The sequence below is a fragment of the Meleagris gallopavo genome, chromosome 13 (genome assembly GCF_905368555.1).
Source record: "Meleagris gallopavo chromosome 13, MGAL_WU_HG_1.1, whole genome shotgun sequence".
Taxonomy (NCBI): Eukaryota; Metazoa; Chordata; class Aves; order Galliformes; family Phasianidae; genus Meleagris; species Meleagris gallopavo.
This window is the reverse complement of record NC_139416.1, coordinates 17,428,414-17,440,566: the sequence shown is the minus strand read 5'-3', so window position 1 is coordinate 17,440,566 and position 12,153 is coordinate 17,428,414. Positions and strand designations below refer to the sequence as shown.

Sequence of the window (12,153 nt, the reverse complement as noted above, 5' to 3'; positions counted from 1 at the left end):
GGAGAATACTGGTAGCACCTCCACAAGAAACACAAGCACTTGAAGAACAGGCTTCTTGAAGTCGTTTCCCATGACGCACACAGAAGGCTCTCCCTGTCTCAAGGAACCCTTACCCACAGCTGGAGGGGCACTGAGGTGGGTCCTCCAGATGGCCTTTAAATGCAGTGACTGCACCACCACCTGAAACAGCAGCATTACCCCACAGGCATCCTTCTGCATTACTTCACGCTGACTCTGGGAATTCCAAACCACCACCAGAATTATTTGGAGCAGATCCGAGTTCTTCACAAGAACCTCAGCGCTGCCAGAAGCGTATTCATTGTATTCATGTATTTCATGTGACCCAGCACATCAAGATGGGCACAGCCTTGGACCTTTCTACAACAGAAACTGCCCTGGAAAAGTCAGCCCGAGGTTTGCAGACATACAGGCACAGCCTTTTCAGATGGGTCTCCCCTGCAGCAGAGGGATGTGATTCTATGATTGTGACTCTGATGCGCATCCTCCCCTCACAAGGGACATTTCTCCCAACACGGACATGCAGATGAAGCAAGGCTTATCACCAGAGCTTTGGCCATGAACTTCTCTCCAGTGTCAGGAACTGGCAATGAAACTCCATTCTGGAGGTTCCTAATGCTCAGGACTAGAAGGAATACACTGCAGCAAACAGCAACTGCAGCGATAGCCCACAGGTCTATACATACTTACAGTAACAGTAGCAGTCAAATGGTAAACTAACAGCTTAAAAAAAATGGAAACTCAACTTTAAAATACTCATATATACAAAGCAATCCAATAAATAAAATGAAATAATTACTATCTGATGAGCAAAAAGCCACAGAAAGGCATAGGTGGACTTCTAATGAGGAAATAGAAACAAACATGAGATGGGACCCATCTGGATCTCTGGTCCTCAAAATTTAGGACTTCTTTTAGTGTCATTTAAGTATGAAAAAATCATTGCCATGCTCCAGCCAGAACCTTAGAATGTTGTTATTGGAAATAGCAAGGAGCTTATTAAGAAATATTTCAACACATGGTAATTTAATATTTGAATCCCCTTTGGAAAGTGGGAAATAAACAGCATAACAAAATGGTGGCAACCAAAAATAACAGCTGTACAAAAGCTGTAAGATGCTGCCAAGAGAGGAGGGGGCGAAAAAAGCTCTGAATGACAACAGTTGCTCAAACTGAAGGAAGGAGAGCTTCTCAGGAGTGACCACCTGCAGTATGATCTATATCCATACAGAGGCTTTGTATGTGTTCCTAAGGCAACTCCAGCAACCACTGCAATAGTCAGGAACCACCACCGAAGCTTCCTTCCTGCTTAATATCTTCATTTTTATTTTCACAAATATCTGTCAACTTGTGTTGTTTAAAACCATTTCCCTCTTACAAGACCACTTACAGAGTCAAGATCAAAAAATGGGAAATGGATTTCAAAGAACTGAGCATACTTCTGTCCCCGAACACCCAGTTTTCCCATGCCATTGTCCAGTTGCTTCAGTATCACAAAGTGACTTCGTCTCATAAATAAATAATTCTCTATACTCAAAAGTACAGCTGATTGAAGAGTATCTCAGCGTATCAATCTTTCAGTGACCACTGGAATAATGAGGTCTATTTAATTCAGTGCAGTTATTTGCATTATTCACAAGAAATCTCGGAGAATATTCTTTGCTCTGAATAGAAGACATGACTAAAATCTGAGCGTGCTTCAAAATCATAGCAGTAGGCAGGTTTATGTCTCAAACCAGAAAAGACCTGGCAGCCAGCTTCTAGTTTAACAACATCCATGTTGTTTGAGCAGAATCAGAACATCTCGCTGCTGAGATGAAACAAGAGCCCTGCACATGGCACAGCACACCTGCACTCTGGCCATGCACAGCTAATGAGAAACACCCACATTGGGCTACACTGCACGGCTCGACGGAAATCCCATTGGTGAAACCCAGAAAGAAGTCATGTCCCATACTGTTCTGTACAGACAGCACTGTTGGGAAGCCACTTCCATCTGCTAAGCTCTTCCACGTGCTGGGCTGCTACTGTGCTCATGCCAAGATACCAGGTGTACAGCACAGGGCTGCGTCGTGGAGCACAGATACTGAGCCAGAATTTATCTTCCAGCACATTAACTCACCACGTTATAGCCAGCTCCTCTGGAGAGACAGGAAATAAATGGAGAGACAAGCTGTGGGAATAAGACTCATATTTGAACCTGACCTCATTCCTTAATATCATAAGATTGCCTGTTTAGTGCAGCCTTTTCAACGGCACAAGGATTCAGACTGGGAGCGCTACAAAGCTTTGCTTTCCCTTTGCAAACCGACTTGGCTACAGCATTTATAGGCTTTGCCTTGAAGGCTGCTCAGCCCCAACACAGGAGGCACTGCAGGGCCAGCACGCAGCTCATCTGTGCTCTGCATTGCACACAACCAAGATCCCACTTCAGCCTGTAAATACCCGACATCTGGCTGAGGTTCAAAGGAGACTTGTGCAAATGCTTCATTCCTTCGTGCTTGGCTTACCTCACACAGGAAGTTTACAGCAAAAGGGAAGAACACAACTTTGTATTTTTCCAACCATGTGCTCATGTACATTGGAAAAAAAAAAACTGATCTAGGAAAAAAAAAAAACAAAACCAACCAACCATGCTGCTACAGGTGCCTACTATCAAAAAGCACAGCAGCCAACATCAGATCTATGGCAAAACAAGCCACCTGCTTGCTCAGTAGTCTCACAGATTTACCACCTGCAAATACCTAAAGAGCATCCAAGCTCCTGAAACAGACCTCAGTGCTGCTTTAAAACCCAGAGATAATATTTGTGAATTCTTACAAAAAAAAAAATATATATATATATATATATCTGAAGAGTATCACCAGAAGAAAAACACAGATCCTGTGCTCTTCTGAAGTACTTCACAGTGCAGCCTGAACCTGTTTTGCCTTCATCCCTCTCTCCTCCAGAAAAAAAAGTGATTCCAGCTGAAGCTTGCAAGAGTATCTAGGTATGATGGTAGAGTTGATACATGTAGCAGGTACAGCTGTGTTTGTAAGGAGTGTTTTTCTTCACAGTTCCTATGAATCCGCCCCACAGGGCACAAGATGGGCATTCTGTCTTCATTCTAAGATACGGATGCATCTGAACGCAATGTATGCTTCCCTCGAGCAGCCAGGGCTTCCCCCTTCCAGTCATGCTTTTACAAACAGGAAATGAGGTGAAAGAATTTTGTCCAACAGATATCATCATAAATTACTTTATTTAAGGTCCCAAACGCAAAGGATTTTATCGAGGTCACCTTTGTGTGCACGTTTGCACATAACGTGCAGTCTAACAAGTGGCAGACAAAACTAAGCACTTGACAGCACCTTTTTCAAGAGCTATAACTGCAAGGAAACAAGTGTTTGACGTGACTTTTAAAGGCATTTTATTTTTATTTTTACTTGAAGGAGCACCACTTAACATTTAATGAATATGTTTAAAAAAAGAAAAACAGAAAACAAAATCACTTCAGTAGATAACTAAAGACCGAGTTCCAAACTAAAGCAAATCAGACCTGTGGAAGGAAAACGTATTGGTGAAGTTCAGTACCCTCAGACATCCTGTTGTTTGAGTTGTTTGGCACACACTGCCTCCTCTACAAAAATGAAATGCCCCTTCTCTCCCTTCTAAAATGACTGTAATCAAAGTACCTTTAATTTACTTCCTAAGGAGGAAATCTCAAATCGAGCCATTCTTCAGTGAAAGATATGAAGGCATTCAAATTCTGAAAACATAAAGATGTATTCTTCCTGCACAAACAATGCTTTAAAGGTCAGTGAAAAGCTGAAGATAAGAACCAGAGATGAGGTAAAATGCTTGAAACGTGATCCTGGGACTGCAATGAACGGGAGCCTGGATCCCACAACAGAGCACTACTCTGCCAGGTGGAGGTAAAACAGTAAGCAGCCCTTGTAGGTACACAGAATCACAAAGCTCATCTTCCTTCACCTCATCTGTGTAGAACAGCAGAGAATGCGTTGGTGGTGCTGTGCTACAAACAGAAAGGGCAGGGAATGAGCCTTAATGACACACATTCAGCGGAACAAGTGCTGATGGAATCCTGTCTGCTATGAACAGTGACTGTCAGTACTGTGCTACCTCTGATATGCCCAAATACTCACTTTAAAGAGCCATACAGCTTTAAAACCTGTTCTATATTCATGCAGCCGTAGCTGGATAATTAAGTCATTAAAGCCAGTTTCTGTTATAGCGTAACAGATGATAAATTAAAAACAAAGAAAAATAGTTGCAAAATATTTTCATCCTCTCAAGCAGATGGACTGCTAACGCTTCCAAAATCCCAACGCCATCTTTCACTCTCTTAAATAAAAAGTCTTCCTCCCTTGCACGTAGTACTGAAAATTGAACTACTGCCAAGGAGCACTGAATGCACAGAGTCCAGTTTCAGCACGGCGTATTTGTTATTCTGGTCAGTTCCCACAGACAGCCATTCACAGGTGCACAAACTCTCCCCACCCACATCAACCCATTGTTTCAGGAGGCACCGCTGTGATATGAAAACAAGCAGGGGCGGTTCAGCTGTATGTTAAGATCATGGGTGAGCAGCCAAAACCTTACAGACAAATGGTACGTTTGCTCCTTGACATCAGTCAATAGGGTACTACACCCAAGGCAACCTAACACGGAAGGAAAACAAGTAAAAAATAAAGGACTGTTTTACAACGAATGCTCCAAGCTACTACTTTACAAGACTTTGCAAGCTGCTCCAATGGAAGCAATCCAGGCTGGATGCGGCTCTGGGCAGCCTGGTCTGTTGGTTGGTGACCCTGCACATAGCAGGGGGTTGGAACTAGATGAGCATTGTGATCCTTTTCAGCCCAGGCCATTCTAGGATAAGCAATTCCTCTGCTGCTATATCCCCTCCCAACTTGTTTCCCTGAGATTCTTTTTTTTCCCCTGGAGAACTCTAAAAATAAACCTATAAATAAACCATGCCCACAGCAGGATAAAAGCACGGCCTTCAGCTCAGTGCATAACTTCCCACAGCCCAAGGATTGCAGGGCTCCTTAAAATACTCCCGTGGTTGTTGTCTGTTGGTTTGTTTGTTTTTGTTTTTTTTACATTACAGATAAGGACGAAGGGAAGAAAACACATGAAGGGTGTGCCACCCACCCCCGAACTGAGCAGCAGACCGGGTGCAGATGTAGAAAAGCTGTACTGTGCACAGTAACGCGGCCACGGGGGGTTCCGCTGCAGCCCCCTCAGTGTCAATTTGTCGCGATAGGGAAGGAGGGGGAGAGGGGCTGCGACAGCTCGGCGATACACCCATCCCACGACCCTACGAAAGGGAAACGGGGAATGCCGGTGCCGAGCGGAGGGGCCACACACGCGGAGCCCCCGGCCCGGAGCGAGGCGTCGCAGGGCGGGCAGAGCGCACGGCCCAGCTCCGGAGCCCCTTGGTCGCAGGCCGCGGAGAGGGAGGCGAGGCCCCGGCCGCCCGCCCCCCTCGCTCGCTCGCTCCCCGCCTGAGAGCCCGCGGCCCCCCCGCCTCACGCCCCTCCCCGGAGCCGCCGCCTCGCGGCCCGGCTGCTCTGCCTGCGCTGTGAGGAACGGGAATGCTGAGAGAAGCGGGGCTCTACGCCCGGCCTGAGGCCCCCCGGGAGCTCGGCCCCAGCCGTCCGGCCGCGGGGCGCCGTGGTTACCGTGTGCGGTGCCGAATTCTCGTGGTGTTTGTCGGGCGGCTGCGATAATGGCGTCCTTCCTCGCGAGAGATCTCCGTCTCCTCAGCGCGCACGCGCCGCCGCGCTGCGCCCGCTCGGCCCCCGCCCGCCTCGAGCGCCCGCACAGGCGCACAAAAGACGCGGCCTCGCAACCGCCCTTAGCGGCCGCGCCGCTGGGAGAGACTATAACTCCCAGAGGGCAGCGCGCCCGCGCTTGGGCGCCGCCCCCGTCGAGCAGGCCGGGACCTGTAGTACGACCGGCTGGAGCGATGCACTCTGGGAGTTGTAGTCCGCGCACGGCACCGCCGCGGCTCGCATAGGCGCACACAGCCCATGTGATGTCCCCATCTCAGCCTCATGTCACTGCTGCTCTGTGGCACCACCCGGCCCTGTCACTGCTCTGAGCTCCACCGAGCCCTGCTCGGCGCCGAGAGGGGATTCCGGCGCTATCTCAGGGCTGTTCCAAATGGCAATGTCACGTCTCTTCTTTTAATGCTCTCCTTAGTGAAGGAGCTGTGGTGCTCAGCCTCTGCAGCTGTCAGTGAGCACACTAAGTGCATCTCAGCGCAGTCACGCTCTGCCTTCCCCTACTCCCTGCTATTAAATCCCTGATTAAACAGATCCTGAGCACATGTATCACTGAAATGGGATGATCCGAATGTGAGCTGTTGCATTAAGAAGAAAAATGTCACCCTGCCTGGAGAGCAAGTGGGAATGGGCTAAAATAGCACTCCAGAGCGATTCCTCTGTTGCCTCTTCCCTGCTCCCAATATGAGCACAGAATGGAGGAAGAGTGCAAGCTCTTAAAGAAGAAAAGATCATTTTGTTGTCACCAGATGCCATTTCTCAGCCCCAGCACAGCCGGCAGTGGCTTTCACGCTTCAAACAAGAAGCTTACATCTACTTTGCACTGTCATAGTATGTGACTGAATGCATTCTGATACGCCAGCACCTACAGACCTATGACCAGATGGTTTGGAATCACTGCTGTAGCTGCTGGGTCAAAGTGCTGCTCTCAGGCCCCATAAGCTCATGGTGTTCCATCTTGAGGTGCCTTCTGCATCACTTCTGTATCTGTGTGAACGGTCCAAGCCACAAAAGCTCCAGTTTCCTAAAGTGCTTCAGACCCCAGGGAAGCAGCAGTTCCTCCTGCTCAGCTGTCTGGGAGCTATGGGGAGAATGGGAACAGAACCCATTTGTTTCGCCTTTCAAACAGGGAAATTTATGCTGATGAGGCACCTGCACTGTACCTTTCTTTGGAAGTGGTAGTACTCACTTCTTAAACCGACACTTCCAGTGTTAAAGAGTCATTAGAATTAACAATTGGCACTTACAAAAAGCCTTGCTTCTGCTTCCAGATTTGTAAATGCTCAGCTGAGTCCATGGATTTATTGAGCGTGTCCTTTTCTTTCACAATCAGATTAGGAAGTTCAGAGGTTAAACTACTTATAAACTGACTTTTCACATAGGATTATTCCATGCTTTGCTGCACAGAGTTGCCCTGTACCAGACTTGACAAACTCATGCAACCATTCTGTCCGTGCTAGAAAAACAACGGTATAAATAAATACCAGTATGCAGTACCTGCTGTGCAGAGCTGCCAGTAAAATCCTTTGCTATCAAAACCTAAATCCATCCTAACAGCCCTCCTGTTTTCTCATCCGTGCATTCACTCCCAGAGATTATTAACTCAGGTTTTGCTGAGGAGGTGAGATCCTGCTCTGCTCTGCAAAGCCAATAAATCACTTTTCAGCTAAAACAACACATCAACATATTATTCACCTGCAGCCATCAAAGTAATGGTAGGAAATTATGGCAGGATCCAGCTAATGTCTACATCTTTGATCGGAAATAGCAACACAATAAAAGTAATATAGCAACTTGGCACTTTCTCAGTGCTTAAATCAGGACCAATTTTGGTGTTTAGTCTTTATTTACAGCATGAACCACTTAACAAGGATATACAGGTGTTTCCCGTGCTTCACAAAATCCCCTCAGCTTTATGAGCATTCAAAAATGTGCTCACCTGATTATTTGTGCAGTGATGTATTGAAATGCAGTGTATATCCTCTTTTAGCAAACGAGGGCTTTACTTTACCACGAGGTAAGAGATTGCTCATAAGCCAGCGCCAGGAAGCAGCAGATACGCTGTTCTGTCCCATGTTTAACCCACTGAAACTTGTTCAACTGCCTTTGTCAAATCAGCTCATGTTCCAGTCACCCCCTCTTCCCATAAAAATGAATAAGATCATCAGGATGCTAATATATCATTCTTATTTTTCAATTTTATAGAAGAAAATACCTCTTGCTGCCCTGCTGGCCTATTCTCCCAAATGGAATAAGCTAGATATTTCCTCGTTGTTTTAATTCCTCACCTTTTCATCCTTATTTTTCAGACTCCCTCTTGCACTTTACGTGTACGCTAAATTTTCTCTGTCTCATTATGAAAAATCATGTTTCCAGGAAATATCTGGCTTATTTTACCTTCATATCAGCATTCACTTGCTATTGTTTCCCAAGAAAGTGCTGCTTTTAGAAGTTTTTCGTGTAGACCAAAAAAAGATTGGTATCTCGTTCATTGGTTTCTTTTTCTTTTCATTAGAAGAAAAACCTTACCATAGGGTCAGAGGTAAAAAATTAACACACTGTGCACACAATTTTGCAGCTGCATAAGCAGTAGGAAAACAAAGGTTGCCAAACAAAGCATTTGTTTAAACAAGTGACTGGCATTCATAATTACATTCAGTGCTGAGCATGAGTGTGGAAACAAAGGCGAGAAGAGCACAGAAGATGTGATCAGGGCAGAGATGTAACCCCAGAGCGTTTGAAATTGGAACTTGGTTATATACTATGCTATTAAAAAAAAAAAAGTATTTGAAAATCTCCTGTTTATTAAGCTTCTGAGTTACTTTATTCATTTTCTCTATATTAATTCTCATCACTGGAGAGGAACAGAAATGTCCTTCTGAGCACAGCATGCCCTCTCCTGTGACACGGTGGTACTTCAGGTGGTTTGAATTAATATACACGAATTTGTATAAATCACACTTTTTTAAGCCAATTAATACTAATGGCATTTGTAGACCTGCTGTAGTGTTTCTCCTTATTGATAGGAAACCTCTCTGCTGTTGAAGCTTGGAATCAGCCTTCCTTTTCCAACCACACACTTGTCATCACTGATCTTCAGATAGCATGTCTACTTTCAGTTATTTCTTTGATTTTATTTTTATTTTTTACAAAACCCAGGTTGGGATTTGGAGGCTTTTACTCCTGAACCTACTTCAGCTAGCTCTATGACTCTGGGCAAGACAATGACTTTTCCTGTTTTGATTCTGATCTCACTTCTGTTCTGAGTACATCACATTTCATTTGTTGAAGATATTCCCAATTTTCATGAATGAGGAATGAAGGAAAGACCTTGAATGCCCAAAGCAGAGAGAAAAACAGCGTTGCACATTTGGTCACAGTTCACAGTCTCCTAAGGACATCTGTGCTAAGCAGAGAAATTAGGTGAGAAGGGACAGGCTTGATCTCAGTGCTCTCTTATTTATTTACATACTGCTCAATTTCCATGTATGCATCATGGAAAAAATAATAGGAATCTATTCCCTTTCTCAGAAATACGTAATTCTAAAAAGCTCTATTAGAACTTTGCCCTTCAGTGACCTTCCCAGCTGTGCCTGCTGCCCTTTTACCTGTTACACAGCTGATAGCTTTGCTCAGTATTTGCTAGTTTGCTAGCTTTGCTCAGCTTTGCTCCAGCCTGTGTTTATTTGGTCAGGTGCATTAGCATCACCAGTCTTTTTTTACTCCACTGGCATTATCAAAATGTTAAAGGGAAGCTCATCATACATAATGTTGTTAGAGGATTTTTATCCTTTCCTTTAGACTGAAGGTTGCCTGAGAATCTTGTTTGTTTACTCTGTAGTCCTCAGCTCCATGCAGTTCTTTCAGACCTCCAGGCAGAAAATGTTTCACAGCACTGATGTACCATTAATGCTATTATTCTAAGCCAAATGTGTCCGTCTCCTATTCCTGGACCTGAATTTGTGTTAAAGTCTTTGCAATGTAACCCCACTTCTTCAGCTGTGAGAGGTAAAACAAATTATGTGACTATTCCCTTCCACTCAGCATCTGTCAGAACACACCTGGAATACTCTCCCACCATGCAAGAAAGAGAAAAACTGGAGGTTGTTACAGCAGGCTGGAAAGATCAGCCACATTAACAGAAGTTACAGCCAATTCTGGATGTGGAAGGAAAGCTTTCCTTAGGCTGAAGTAATGTGTGAGCCACAAGAAGTGTGTGCCAATCCACAAAGAAATGAGTGTTAAAGCCAACAGAGTAATGATCTACTGCTGTGTGAACGCTACCTAGATGAGATTTTTAGGTGCTCTGGTGAGGTTTCACACAGACATCTCAGCAGCAATGCCAGTCTAAGTAACTTCCATTTGTTCTATACTGTCAGCTGTTATAAAACAATAACTAGCTGAAAACGTCAATTATGTGATTGCTTTAATTATACCTTCCTAGCTATAGTAAAATTGTCAGACTATTTTTTCTCTGAATTGTTGGGCTTGGCTTGCCAGTGTTGTAATTAAGCCAACATTGCATAGGAACACCTTTGCAAGCATAATGCCAGGAGAAACAGAGCTCATGAAGCACTATAGGTGAAATAGCAGCATGGGAAACAAAGATTTGTTTCCTTTATCTTCCCTGACGTCTGAATTCCAAATGGTGCAGAGACAGCATGCAGGATGTAAAGATAAATATATTTTAATATTTCTCCTTTTGGCAGTGCAAAAAAAAAAAACAAAAAAAAACCAGGAATGGAAAGACTAAAACTCTAGCAGAACATCCTATGTGTGTTTTCCTTCACAACATTTATGTACTCACCTCTGATGATGCTCTGTCCTGTTCAGGTTCTGCACTTCAGCCAGAAGCATCACATTTCTCCCCACTGGCTTAGCCTCCATACTTACGGTCCTAAAAGCAACAAGTTTTTGCTCCCTGCTAGCTGTGAATTGAGCACCAGACTTCACAGAAATAGCTGTAAATAAGAAAGTTCAGACAGCACATGGGAAGCTTATCTTTTGGGGGGAAAAAAAGGAACGTTGATTCAGAATGATTTGAATAGTTTTTCAATGGAATCAAAATGTTGATAGGGTTGCACAGAACTAAAGGTGTGCAGGATGTACATATTGGCAACCCTCTAGTAAACATCAGAAAGAAAACAGATATCGATCCTCTCTGTCCAGTTTGGAGGCACTTAGAGCTGAAATCAGTGACAGCAAGAAATCCCTAGATTTTTACTTTTCCAGTTTCTGGGAAGGCTAAGTAAGCACACTTCAATTGTGTGCAGTCACACTCCGCATATGATATGTGATTACCCACAAAAGAAGGAAAATAGAAGCTTGATTTGGAAGTTTTTCTGCTGGCAGAACCCCTGGCTGACAATGACTTGCTGACACTTCAAAGCAGGCAGCTGAGGTAATAAGTGACAAGCACTAAGAAAGACCCTCCTAAATAGCTGATTTTGGATGAGTAAATAGCACAGATAAGCCTGCTGCTTTAGGATACTAAGGAGGATTCCCCAAGCCTTGCACTTAAACGCTGCAGAAAGAGATGATAGACATACATGTGTTTAATGAAAACATCACCAAATGAATTTGTATCTAATATAAAATACCACCATTTGTTAGTTGGTGACAAGACCTATGTGTTGTCAGGACTCTGAGGCCCATAACAAGTCCTGATCACTTTGAGGAGGTTTACCTGGAGCATCCAGCGTGCTCCACCCTTGGCCTAGGAGCCCATTTAAGCTCAAGATTGAGCCCTTGGTTTTTAGGGTGCTTATTTTTAGGTTTGCCTTTGGCCCTGTCAATAAGAAGAACTTTGGACCCATGTTGTTGCTTGGCTTTGGCCCTGTCTCTTTTTATTCCTGACCAAGCTCCCTGCTTGGACCTTGGACCTGGTTTTCTGCTTGTTGTGTTTTGAGCTTGTAGTGGACCTTCTTATCAGTGCCAGCTCTGCTCAGTGTCTGCAGGATGGCACCCTGCTGGTGAAGATCTCAATGGTGCTGGGCTCCCCACTCCTCTGCCCTTGGTGAGAGCTGCCTCTCGTTCTCTGACATGCGTAGGCACCCTCTTCAGATGCCTTTCCATCTTATTACTACGGAGCTGATAAGAACCTGTGATGTTGTGAAAAGCCTTTGGAGAATGAGTCGCTTGCTTTGAATGGGAAAATCCAATTCTAACTGAGAAGCTGCTTGCAAGGGGTTGCAGCTGTGCTAGGAAGAGAAATAAAATGACAGACACATCCCAAAGAAAGCAAAAGGGAGGTTGTAATACATAGATTGTTCACGTCAGGAAACAAAAGGTGTTGCAATTGCATGTAGAAATAAAGGAGTAGCTCTTCTCATGCTTTCAT

The 12,153-nt window shown here is 44.6% G+C and overlaps 1 protein-coding gene across 7 annotated transcripts in view; it reads right to left on the bottom strand.

Annotated features, from left to right (window-relative positions):
- BANP (BTG3 associated nuclear protein) overlaps positions 1 to 5,866 on the bottom strand; it is a 127,426-nt gene extending 121,560 nt beyond the window's left edge. For all 7 annotated transcript variants that reach the window (XM_085234800.1, XM_085234802.1, XM_085234801.1 and 4 more), the window contains exon 1: positions 5,709 to 5,866. The gene's annotated coding sequence lies outside the window, so the exon portion shown is untranslated. The remainder of the gene's footprint in view (positions 1 to 5,708) is intronic.
- Positions 5,867 to 12,153: the final 6,287 nt, after the last annotated feature.